The sequence below is a fragment of the Acomys minous genome (assembly GCF_964271855.1).
Source record: "Acomys minous genome assembly, chromosome: 1".
NCBI classification, from domain to species: domain Eukaryota; kingdom Metazoa; phylum Chordata; class Mammalia; order Rodentia; family Muridae; genus Acomys; species Acomys minous.
In genome coordinates this window covers 26,580,778-26,592,500 of record NC_140483.1, presented here as the reverse complement: position 1 = coordinate 26,592,500, position 11,723 = coordinate 26,580,778, and the positions used below count along the sequence as shown (strand labels likewise).

The 11,723-nt window shown below is 46.3% G+C and overlaps 1 long non-coding RNA gene across 1 annotated transcript in view; it reads right to left on the bottom strand.

Moving 5' to 3' along the window:
- The window catches only part of LOC311597595, a 20,112-nt gene extending 16,797 nt beyond the window's left edge, over nucleotides 1–3,315 (bottom strand). Inside the window, exon 1 of the long non-coding RNA XR_014779275.1 lies at nucleotides 3,192–3,315. This is a non-coding gene — a long non-coding RNA (uncharacterized lncRNA). The remainder of the gene's footprint in view (nucleotides 1–3,191) is intronic.
- Nucleotides 3,316–11,723: the final 8,408 nt, after the last annotated feature.

Genomic DNA, 11,723 nt, shown 5'->3' with positions numbered 1-11,723 from the left:
CCTCACAATGCCCCCCCAGCGTGCCCCCCGCAATGCCCCCCAGCATGCCCTCACAATGCCCCCCCAGCATGCCCCCGCAATGCCCCCCCAGCGTGCCCTCACAATGCCCCCCCAGCATGCCCTCACAATGCCCCCCCAGCGTGCCCCCCGCAATGCCCCCCAGCATGCCCTCACAATGCCCCCCCAGCATGCCCTCACAATGCCCCCCCAGCGTGCCCCCCCGCAATGCCCCCCAGCATGCCCCCGCAATGCCCCCCCAGCATGCCCTCACAATGCCCCCCCAGCGTGCCCCCCGCAATGCCCCCCAGCATGCCCCCGCAATGCCCCCCCAGCATGCCCTCACAATGCCCCCCCAGCGTGCCCCCCGCAATGCCCCCCAGCATGCCCTCACAATGCCCCCCCAGCATGCCCTCACAATGCCCCCCCAGCGTGCCCCCCGCAATGCCCCCCAGCATGCCCCCGCAATGCCCCCCCAGCATGCCCTCACAATGCCCCCCAGCGTGCCCCCCGCAATGCCTATTCACTGAGCACACTGTTTTGAATGCTAATAGAATCCAGTTTAACTCTTTGTCAGTCCCTGGCCTTTGCCACCTGTGACCCATATTAGCCACAATAAGTTTATATTTTTTTTAATCAACAAAGCCCCCTAAGTGACCAATGAGGAGAAGGGCCTTATGGCTGGGTCTACATTAAGATTTTACATTCACTCCTGCAGCCCGCAGCCAGCACTCAGTACCACTGGGAGCTGGACACTTATTTATCCTCTCGTGTGCCTATGAAAGACAGAGAAACAAAAGAGGATGGGCCCAGGGAAGAGTCCAGCTGTTCTGAGTCTACGCAGGAAATTCAAGTTAAAGGCCCAGTAACCCTGGAGCTTCCAGAAGTAGAGGGTATGAAAACCACAAGGGATGCACAGATGTGGAGCCAGGCTATTGTAGATGCAGCTCGTGATGCCACCATTTATAAAGTCTGGATCCTTGGATGCACTTTTAGCCTCTCTGAGCCTTTATTTGCTGGTCCATTCAGTGAGGATGATATTAAAATACATAAATTAATATGTACTACTATTTCAATATATCCTATCTACTTGCTTTTTTTTTTTTTTTTTTACTCCATGGCACTTATTAACATATGGCACCTGCATGTTCTGTATTTACTGATGACTATCTGTCTCTATCTGTCCTATCCTATACATGAGGACAGAAGGCTCATGACAGTAGAGACATTCCCTGCTCTCTGCCTTCTCCACTGCCATGGGCTGCATCTAAACTCTAAGCTAAAATAAAACCTTGTTTCAATTACCTTTGATATATCAGTTTAAAAAACATAGTTGGTACAGCACATTGGTTCTGACCCTGTGATTATAGGCTTTATAGTTGTTTTGTAGGATGATTCTTGAAGCTGCAGGGAGAGAAGTCCTAGAGTATATGAACAGAGCTTAACTGCACATTCTAGTGAGTTTGTGGATGACCAGAATTACAAGAGAGATGAAAGCAGTGAAGTCCTACTGGGGCTTGTAGTTAAGGGGAGGGGACCACAGGGTGGGTAAGGACTCTATTAGAAATTTGGCTACAAAGAACGGATAAAGGAAATGTGGGTGAATTTACACAAGCAAATGCTACTCAGCTATTAAAAACAAATCATAAAATGTTCAGGCCATTGGATGAAATACAGTAGGCAGCAGAAGTGGTTGAAGAGAAGGAAACAGGATAAGAAGGAGAAGGGAAATGAGAATGGAGACCAGATGTGGGGAGAGGGGGAAGGGAGGACAGAGGGCTTGCAGAGAAAAGAGAAACCATAGGCGGGGACATCTGTGAGACAAGCTGGAGACCTATGACGGAGTAGCTCCTGGGAGGATGTGAGGGTGACTCTAGCTGACACTCTGAGTAGCAGGCGTCATGGAGACTGAAGAGGACACTCTCTAACCAGACAGGACTCCTAGTAGAGGAAGGGGAACACCAACTCACCCACAAAAGCAAAACTTCGACCCAAAATCTGTCCCGCCTACAAGATGTGCAGGCATAAAGATAGAGCAGAGATTGAGGGAATGTCAAACCAGTGCCTGGCCCAACCTGAGACCCACCCCATGGGGGACAGCGAACTCTTGACACTATTAATGATACTCTGCTATGCTTGCAGACGGGAGCCTAACATAGCTGGCCTCTGAGAGGCTCCACCCAGCAGTGTATCGAAACAGATGCTGAGACTTGTGCCGCCAAACATTGGGTGGAGTACAGGGAGCCTTGTGGAAAAGTAGAGGGCAGGGGGAGGATAGAAGGAGCCAGAGGGTCCTTAAGTTCCATAAGAAGGCCAACGGAGCCAACTAAAACATGGACCATGTGTGGACTGGCATAGGACCCCTATTCATATGTAGCCAATGGGTAGCTTGGTCCTCATGTAGTTCTCCTAGTAAGGGGGAAAAGGGATGTCTCTGATAAGGATTCCATTGCCTGCTTTTTGATCACTTCCCTCTGGCAGGGTTGCCTTGTCAGGCTATCACAAAAGAGAACCTGTTCAGTCCTAATGCAACTTGATGTACTGGGATGGGTTGTAAGGTTATAATTAATTAATAAAACGAAATTTGGTTACAAGACAGTTATAACATTCTGAGAAAGAAAGAAAGAAAGAAAGAAAGAAAGAAAGAAAGAAAGAAAGGAAGGAAGGAAGGAAAGAAGAAAATCTGGCTGCTTTCTACCTGTCTCCTAAAGCCTTAATGAGGTTTAATTCAAAAGTAATAGGCTTCCTGGCAGCTGCGTGGTGGTGACACATGCCTTTAATTACACCACTTAAAAGGCAGAGGCAGGTGGTTCTCTGTGAGTTAGAGGCCAGTGTTGTCTACAGAGTGAGCTCCAGGACAGCCAAGGCTAAAAAGAAAAGCCCTATCTAAAACAAACAAACAAACAAACAAACAAACCCAAAATATTCCAACAAACAAAGGAAAACACACACCAAAAACAAAGACAAAAAAAGGAGGAGGAAAGGAAAAAAGCAATAGACTATTCCTCTTTTCATTTCATTTTTCCTTTGAGACAGGGTTTCTCTGTGTAGCAGCCTAGAGGTGTTACTTTTTAACTTCTTTTTATTTGGGTTCCTTAAGCCTCTACCATCCTTCCACCGACTCCTTCCCAACCCTGGGTGGGAGAGAAAGAAAGTTAGAAGAGAAAGGGGCCCATAGACCTCTTCAGACTTACTTTCAGCTGGTTAGGGTCATTTGGTTCTTTGGGGAAACACCAGTCTCAGTCAGGATACCCAGGAGTCCAGCAACTGCAAACACAGACCAAGCAGCCTTCCTCCCCCTCCGCCGTCTCCTTGAAACCCTGGCTGCTCTCTGGGCTCTGGTATTTATATTCTCCCAGAGTCCCCAGAATCCCATTCACTGCAGCTGGCATGAGGCTGTTCTCAGCTGTGGGACAAACTAAAAGCAACTCCATAGCCCATGCTTGGGATGAAAACAAAAACACTTTTACGTAACATAACTGAATTTTTAAAGAAACCAAAACTTCCACTACAGCAACCCTACCTGGCTGTCCTGGAACTTCCAGGCTGGTCTTGAACTCACAGAGATCTGCTTGCCTCTGCCTCCCCAAGTGCTGGGATTAAAGGTGTTTGCCACCACTGCGCAGATTTTTTTTTAAAAAACGATGTATGTATATTGTGTGCATCTGTGTTTTGCCTGTATGTATATCTGTGTGGTGGTGTTGGACCCCCTGGAACTGGAACTGCAGACAATTGTGAGCTTCTGTGTGGGTGCTAGTAATTGAACCCAGGTCCTCTGGAAGAACAGCCAGTGTTCCTTACCCCTTAGCATTCTCTCTAACTACTCCCATCCCCTTTCTTTTCTTTTTTTTTTTTCCTACATTTTTAAAATAATTTATTCCTATTACATCCTGATTCTTACTGATCGCTTGTATTTCCCGTTCCCACCCTCTTCTGCCCTATTCCCCGCCCCCAGCCCTCTGATGGAAGGGGCCCTCCTCCCCACCAGCCTATCAGGTTTCATCCGGACAGCCTGCTTCCCCTTCCTCTGTGTACTGCCAGTGATCAAATCAGGGGCGCCAGAGTTCACGTCAGAGGCAGTCCCTGCTCTCCCCACAACCGTGGAGAATGAGCTGTCCATGGGCTGCATTTGAACAGGGGGATCTAGGTTCACTCCATGCATTGTCCTTGGTTGGTACAACAGTTTGTGCAGGCCCCCTGGGTCCAGATCCTGAACCCTCTGGGTCCTTCTATTTCCCCATTCTTCCACACCGCTCTCACCTGGAGTCTAGCAGCATTTTAGGCAATGTAACAGGTCCTCAGACCTTAGCACAACTGATGCCATGATTGGGAATACCGTTCAGGCCATGCAATCTAGGAAGTGGGCGATACTACCTGGCAAAACAAAAACAAATACCTAATCCGTCAAAGTCCCACTTCTGGGAAAGTCCCTAGATGTACTAAGCTTGCTTTTTGGCATTTGTAGTCCCACTTCTGGCTAATTGTTCTTCCTAACTGAGGTGTGTCAACCTGGGCCCTTTTTTTGTTTGTTTGTTTGTTTGTTTTTTGTAATTAAAAGCTCAGGTGGCACATGCCTGTAATCCCAGCGTTCAGTGAGGCAGAAGCAGGCAGATCTCTGTGAGTTCGAGGCCAGTCTAGTCTACAAAGAAAGTCCAGGACAGCCAAGGCAACAAACAAAAACCTTGCCTCAAAAAACAAACAAACAAACAAACAAACTCACCCTGAGAAAGGCTCTGGCCTACACTGGGATCACAAACACCTAGTGTAGTGGTGGCCGGCTAGTATAGACTTATACTAGCTCAAACCCAAGATTGTGTAGGCTTCTCTCATGTCTACCTCACAACAACAGCAATATACAGCATTGGGACGTGAACTGAGTAGGAAGTTCAGCTGCGAGCTTTCTTTGCCTCTTTGAGCTAGCAGGTTTTTTCACTACAACATCTGGTTCCTGGTCTTTATTGGTAAAATAGAATGTCTGGGATTTTCAATTAAAACAGCACTGAAGACCAAGGCTCACCTCTTTCATCTGCTTCCTGACAATGGCGGTGCCCTGTGCTCCTGCCACAGCAGCTGGAGCCAGGCTTCTTGCCACATCTCCTCTGCCATGGTAGGCTCTATCCTTAAACTGTGAGCCAACTAAAACCTTTCTTCATTGTGTAGCTTCGGTCAGATATCTTGTCATAGCAGCAGAGAAGGGAGCATACTCGCTTTTCTCTTTTGGAAGATGAGAATAATAACAGCATCTCCCTGAAACATAAGTCAAGGGTTAAGCAGCTAAATGTATAAAGTACCTTTCAGGAGGCCAGGCACACTATGAGTTCACAACCAATGTTAGCTAATACTAGCAGTATCTGGACTGTTAATTATGAGGCAGTGTTGGTTGGTTAAGTGAAACATGAGCTTAGGATTGTCCTGTGTCCAGCACATGGGAGTTCTTCAATAAGTAACTACACAGTGGTATACTGTACATATTCAGCACCATGCTCTTAGGTAGAGGGACATAGTAACATTCCATTGCAAAGTGTGTCTACTATACAGATTTCTAGGGTTTCTTGACCCCTAAAGTTTTGTGACTTTGGAGACTATGCTTCTAGAATAGGGGTGTTGGGAGATATAGTGACAACCTGTATGAAGCGTCGTGGACAGCCCTTGGGGATCCTGTAGTTAGAAGGTAGTTGAAGGAGACATAAACATGTTTTTTGTTTAGATCACAAGTGGGGGATGAGAAAAGGACTTGTGAGAGAGCAGGTGATGTTTATCCCCTTAGAAGTCGAACCACCATGTGGGGGAGAATGGTTATTAAGCAGCTGAAAAACATCCTTGAACAAATGCTGAGAGGAGGTATAAATGTGAGCCAAAAACAAGAGGCAGGGCCTTTGGAGACTTGGGATAGTTTTGGCTGTTCATCACTCCACTTTGAGATGCTTCTAGAGAGAGCTGCTCGAAGGAAAGCTTTGGGGCTCCAGGCTCTAGCTGAGGTTCTAGGTTCTGTCTGCTCCAGGTTCCAGCAGAAGAAATCCTGCTGACTATGCCAGGAGAATTGTTCCTAGGAACTGATATCCTTATGGTTTCATTATTGTATTCATTAATCTTCTTTTCCTATTGTTTAGGATAGTTGGGTTATAAGTGAGGTACTCTCAATTATTAAGTTTGTAATAAAATATATTTGTTAAGAAAATTGAGCCTACAGATAGTGGTCTTGCTTTCCTTTGAATCTCTGAAAGACATGAACTGTACAAGAAAAAAACTGGGTCCCACCCAGGTCCCTCTGATCCTGGTTCATCGTGAACTGCTTGTTCAAACACAACACTCCATTACTGCTATCCATATCTTGAGGTAATTGCAGCTAGGAGCCAGCTTTTACCAAGCCTGTGCTACCTTATACTTAAAATATCTGGGACTGTGAACTAAATCTTTTTTTTCCCATAAGGGTCTATTTCAGTTACTTTTCCTGCCACCATGATAAAATGCCCTGACAGAAGCAGCTTAAGGGAAGGAGGGGTTGTTCTGGCTCGCAGTTTGAAGGTACCAGTCCATCCAGGTAGGATAGTCAAGGAGGCAGGAGCCTAAGACAGCTGGCCACATTGCACCTATAGTCAGGAAGCACAGAGAGGTGAACCCTTGCTTTACTCCTTCTTTCTTATTCAAAATAGTTCAGGACACTCTTCCTTAGCATGCTACCCCCCACAGTGGGCAGGCCTTCCCACCTCAGTTAACTTGTGTAGACAATCCCCCACAGGCATGCGTTCCTAGAGGCAGGTTTCCTAGGTGATTTTTAGCTCCCAGGAATTTGACAATCAAGATCATTCCTCATAAGGCATTTTCTAGATAGTTAATTTTAGTGATGTATAGCTGACAGAACAGTATGTGTCACCTTGAAGTCATAAATAGTAGTAAAAATAATTATGAAGTAATACATCTTGCTTGTTACCTTTTGAAATATAATTTAATTATAAGTTTATACAATGCATGTTTTAATAATTGCTTAGCTTGATTTTTAATAACAAGCTCTCAATTTTTCCTGTAAATTTAACCATTGGCCCTTGTGAGCCAGTACAACCTATCTTTAGCACGCCACTGTTTGTATAAATGTTACTTATCCTACCTCTCACAAATGTCTTTCACTTGCTCCAGACAAATAAATAAAAGCCCAGGGGCTGGAGAGATGGCTCAGAGGCTAAGGGCACTGACTGCTCCTCCAGAGGTCCTGAGTTCAATTCCCAGCAACCACACGGTGGCCTACAACCATCTATAATGTGATCTAATGCCCTCTTCTGGCATGCAGGTGTACATGCAGGCAGAACACCATATACATGATAATAAATAAATAATAAATCTTAAAAAAAATAAATAAGCTCAATGTTTGTGCCTGAAAACTAGTGCAGACCTCTTTCCCAGGCAATACACTGGAACCAGGCCCTAAAGGAGAAGATGCTGTAATCCTCTACCAAACACTCAGATGAAGATGAAATGGGGCGAGCCCTAAGCGGCTCGCCTCCAAACACTGGCCTAGAATCTGTGAGTGTGCTGGCTTCTCACTGGGTCAAGGACTGCTAGAAATAAATAGGCAATTTGCTTGGGCTTAATCACTCTGAATACACGGTCATTTAAGATGCTAAAATGTAGGAATTTGTCTAGACTCTACAGGAATGAATACAAAGGGCTGTACATTGCAAGGGTTACAGCTGTGAGGAAGCCATTGTCCCAGCTGAGATATGTACAGGCTCATGCTAGTCAGAGTTTATGCTCTCAACCCCATTTTCAGAAAAAAGAAAAATGTGGTACCCGGAGAAACGTCAATCAAAACCACTATTATTTCTCTTCTCTAGTGACTACAATCTCAATCTCATCTAAGTTCCTCTGTTCCCTGGGCCATTTCTTGGAGCAGGTGCACTGCAATCCAGTACATGTTCCCTCTGGAGGCTGACCAAACAGCCTGATTTTCTTGAGAGCACTCTGGACTTAGCACAGAAAAATTCAGAGTTTCAGAAAATTCTTCAGTCCTAAGTAAACAACATAGTTATTCATCATATCGTTGGCTCCTGAGGCCAGTAATCTGTTTCTTTTGTCTTCCTGGAAAGGCTTGGAAAATGATTGTATGGTGTTCTTCAGACCATGAGTATGAAGAAGACACACAAATAAACCCAAGAGGGGGTTAATTTGAAGTGAGCATTTATCTCAAATACCACTTCAAAAGGATGCCCTAAAGTGGTCCATAAAAGCTGACAAAGACACCCAGCAGCAGAAAAGGACATTTTCTTCTGTGTATGTCTGTGTGTGTGTGTGTGTGTGTGTGTGTGTGTGTGTGTGTGTGTTTATGTGTGTTTGTGTCTTTGTGTATGTGTATGTCTGTCTGTGTGTCTATGTCTTTGTGTCTGTGTGTATATATGTGTGTGTGTCTTTCTGTGTGTGTCTCTGTGTGTGTATGTCTGTGTGTGTCTTTGTGTATGTATATGTCTTTGTGTGTCTGTGTGTGTATTTGTGTATGTCTGTGTGTGTGTCTTTGTGTATGTGTATGTCTCTATGTGTATTTGTGTCTGTGTTTGTGTCTGTATGTGTATTTGTGTGTCTATGTGTGCGTATGTGCATGTTTGTCTGTATCTTTGCGTGTGTGTGTGTGTGTGTGTGTGTGTGTGTGTGTGTGTGTGTGTGTTAGAGGATAACTTGGGTTTTGCATGGTTCCTCCCACCTTGTGAGCCCACCCTCAGCATCAAATTCAGGTCCTAGGCTTGGCAACAAATGCCTTCCTTGGCTTAGCCATTTTGCCAACCCTGAAAAAGAACATTTCAAAGAGCACTGAAGGGCATCCTCTCCCCCCACCCCCTCTCTCTTTGTCATTTGCACCTTTTCTTTTTCTCTTGTCAGCCCTGCTTGAAAAAATGGCAGCGCTCACTGTTCTGGGCAGAGAGAAGTGCCCCTGCGATGTCCCTGGGTCCTCTCTGGGCTCTCCCACCCAGACCATCGAGAACAGGCAGGACCACTCACCGGAGTCAGCAGAGCTGGGAGGGACTTTCTGCTGCCCGCCAATGCATAGAATGAGCCTCCCCCTCCACATAGGCCACATCAACACTGACCTCCACAGCAGCCTGCTTTCTGGAAAGATCCAGAACCAGAACAGCCCTGACCCTCACTCTCTGCCATACATTGGTCCTACCATTCTTTTCCAAGGCTCATGGCAAGGGGCACTAAACTCCTTCCCTTTGTCCCTGTCTATCACAGAAATCTGTTTATTCTACCAATGCCTCAGAGGCAAATGCCTTGTCCAAAAACTTTCAGTATGACCATTTGTCACCACGGTTTTTCATTTCTAAAAACTCAATTTGGTTCTTTTTAAAGCCCATCTCTTCTTTGTCACTCTGACCCACTTTGGTCTTCCGTTTCCTGTCCTTTGATCAGCTGTAGTCACAGTATGTATTCAGAGAGTGGTAGGGATTATGGCCACCTGCCAAGCAATTGATAACTGGCTAACACAGTCAGCCTTCAAGGAGAACTGAAGGTGGAGCAGGCCACACAGCAAGGCTTAAAGGAGGTGGGAAAGTGGTTCTCTTCAGGCCGCATTCAGCAGTAGACGGTGAAGGCTAATGGGTAGTTTGAATTCATGCCCTCCTGTACATGCTTGAAGTTGTGTTTCTACTACAACCGGAGTGCAGGTAACTTGGAAAAGAATGCGTTTTTAGAGGAGAAACTCCACTACACCCAGTTCCATGCAGGAAGTGTCGTCTCATTCATCAGGAAGAACTAGGTCACCTGGTCTTACCTAAGGGCAACAGCGACTGGGAAAGGCGGAATAGTCAGATAGCCATCTGTCCAGGTGTCAGTGCATCTGCAGGAAGAAGGGGAAACAATAAAGGAGGCCCCTTTAAGAGTAGTTAAGAGGCAAGTTGTGCGGTGAGCCAGCTGTTCAAACCCAGAGTCACCACTTGCTGACCAGGGTCATATTTGCCAAGATCCATCTTAGCTTCACCACCTGTGAAGTGACTCTGACTCACTGGACTCTACGAGATGTCCCTCATGGATTCTGGAATGTGAATGCTTGGTCCCCAGTTGGTGACAGTTTGGGGAGGCTTGGGAGGTGTGGCCTTGCTGGAGAGAGATCATCACTGGGGGGTGGGCCTTGAAGTCAAAGTTATGCGTCAGTCCCAGATTGCTATGTCTACCGTGTGTTTGAGGTACAACATGGGAGCCTTCGGCTGTTGCTGGAGTTGCCCTGGCCGTGCCATAACCAATCACACACTCTTATCCCCCTGGAAGTGCAAGAACAAATAAGTCCTTGCTTTGGTAAGTTGCCTTGGTCTTGGCATTTCATCACAGCACCAGAAAAATCAAACCAACTAATACAGAAAAGTAATGCCCGCAAAGTGCTCGTGCAGAGCGCTGCGTGGCGTACAGTTAATGCTACCCCTACGCTTCTATGGGTACTTATCTCACAGCTCCTTTTGGGTTGCTTGGATTTATGCAATTCATAGAGTGCTCGCTTTGTTGTTCCCTTCCTTCAACACCTTTCCCTTGTGGAATCTTTCCTAGGCTAACTTACGACTTTTTATATTCAGCTTTTCAAGAGCAGGAGTTTCCTGTGGATTCACCCCCAGGGAAGTTCCATAGCAGCCTTCTCCACAACCCTGGGAGCTTCACTGGTTAGAGCAATTTTTGCTTCCACTTGTCAAAGTGTCACTCTGAAGAATAAAGGCAAGGTAAAAATTTGACTGAATATCCATGCATGATTCATATTTAGAGTTTTGATTTTTTTTTCCCCCTGAGGTGACATTATTTCTATGCAAGGTCTCAAAAATGATGGCAAACGCCCCAGACTGGTGACCTATTTCTGGTCTTCTCTCCAAGGAAAAGCCAGACATTTGGCTCAATGTAGGGGACTCCCGTTTAACTCCCTGTCTTGCAGAGACTTGAGGTCTCAGCTCCCCGTTCCTAGCTGGGCTTAAAAGCGCCCCACTTCCAAAGCCTTTTACCTGCACCCACTTGCATATCCTAAGATTAGCTCTTGGCTGTCAGTCAAGCTTTTGGCTCCATCTTTCTAGTACCTGAGAGTTTTCCTCACCGTCTTCCTATTTCAACTGTGGATCTAAAAATTGTTAAATGTTCCTTCACTGACGTTCTTCTGTGCTGAACGTGGGGGGAGGGGCTTCCACGTCTGTTCCATTTGCCAAGTTATTTGCAAGTTTGTTCTTATGCCTCATGAGACACGGGAAGGATTCCTCTGAGGAAAGAACAAGGAATTCTGTAGTTATTTGAAAGTGATGTGTTCATAAGCCGCATAGGATGACATATTAGAAAGAATGTTAGCACACTGGTAGGCCAGCATTGGAGTCCCATGATCTGCACTATGGTCTCAGACAACTATTAGTCACACAGCAATGAGTAGGTGCCCCGATAAGAAATTACCACACAACAGAGCTAGTTTATTGGGGGGAGGGGAGGGCAAAAAGCCATCTTGCAGGGGGGACTTGAGGGAGAGATAGAGACAGACAGGCAGAATGAACAAGGCGGAGGGGATAGGGCCTTTTACGAGCTGCACCTGGTGCACCTGGAGCACCAGGTGATGACATAAGCTGTCACTAGGTCACTGACGGCAGGGCAGTGGAAATGCCTGATTACAAACACCTGCCCCTCACACAGTAGGGCTGGCCATATTTGTGGGAGTTGCCAGTGAGCCAGCCCTGAGGCATGAGATAGGAAGATATGGCCCTGTGCCATGGAAGACTCCCCCTCTC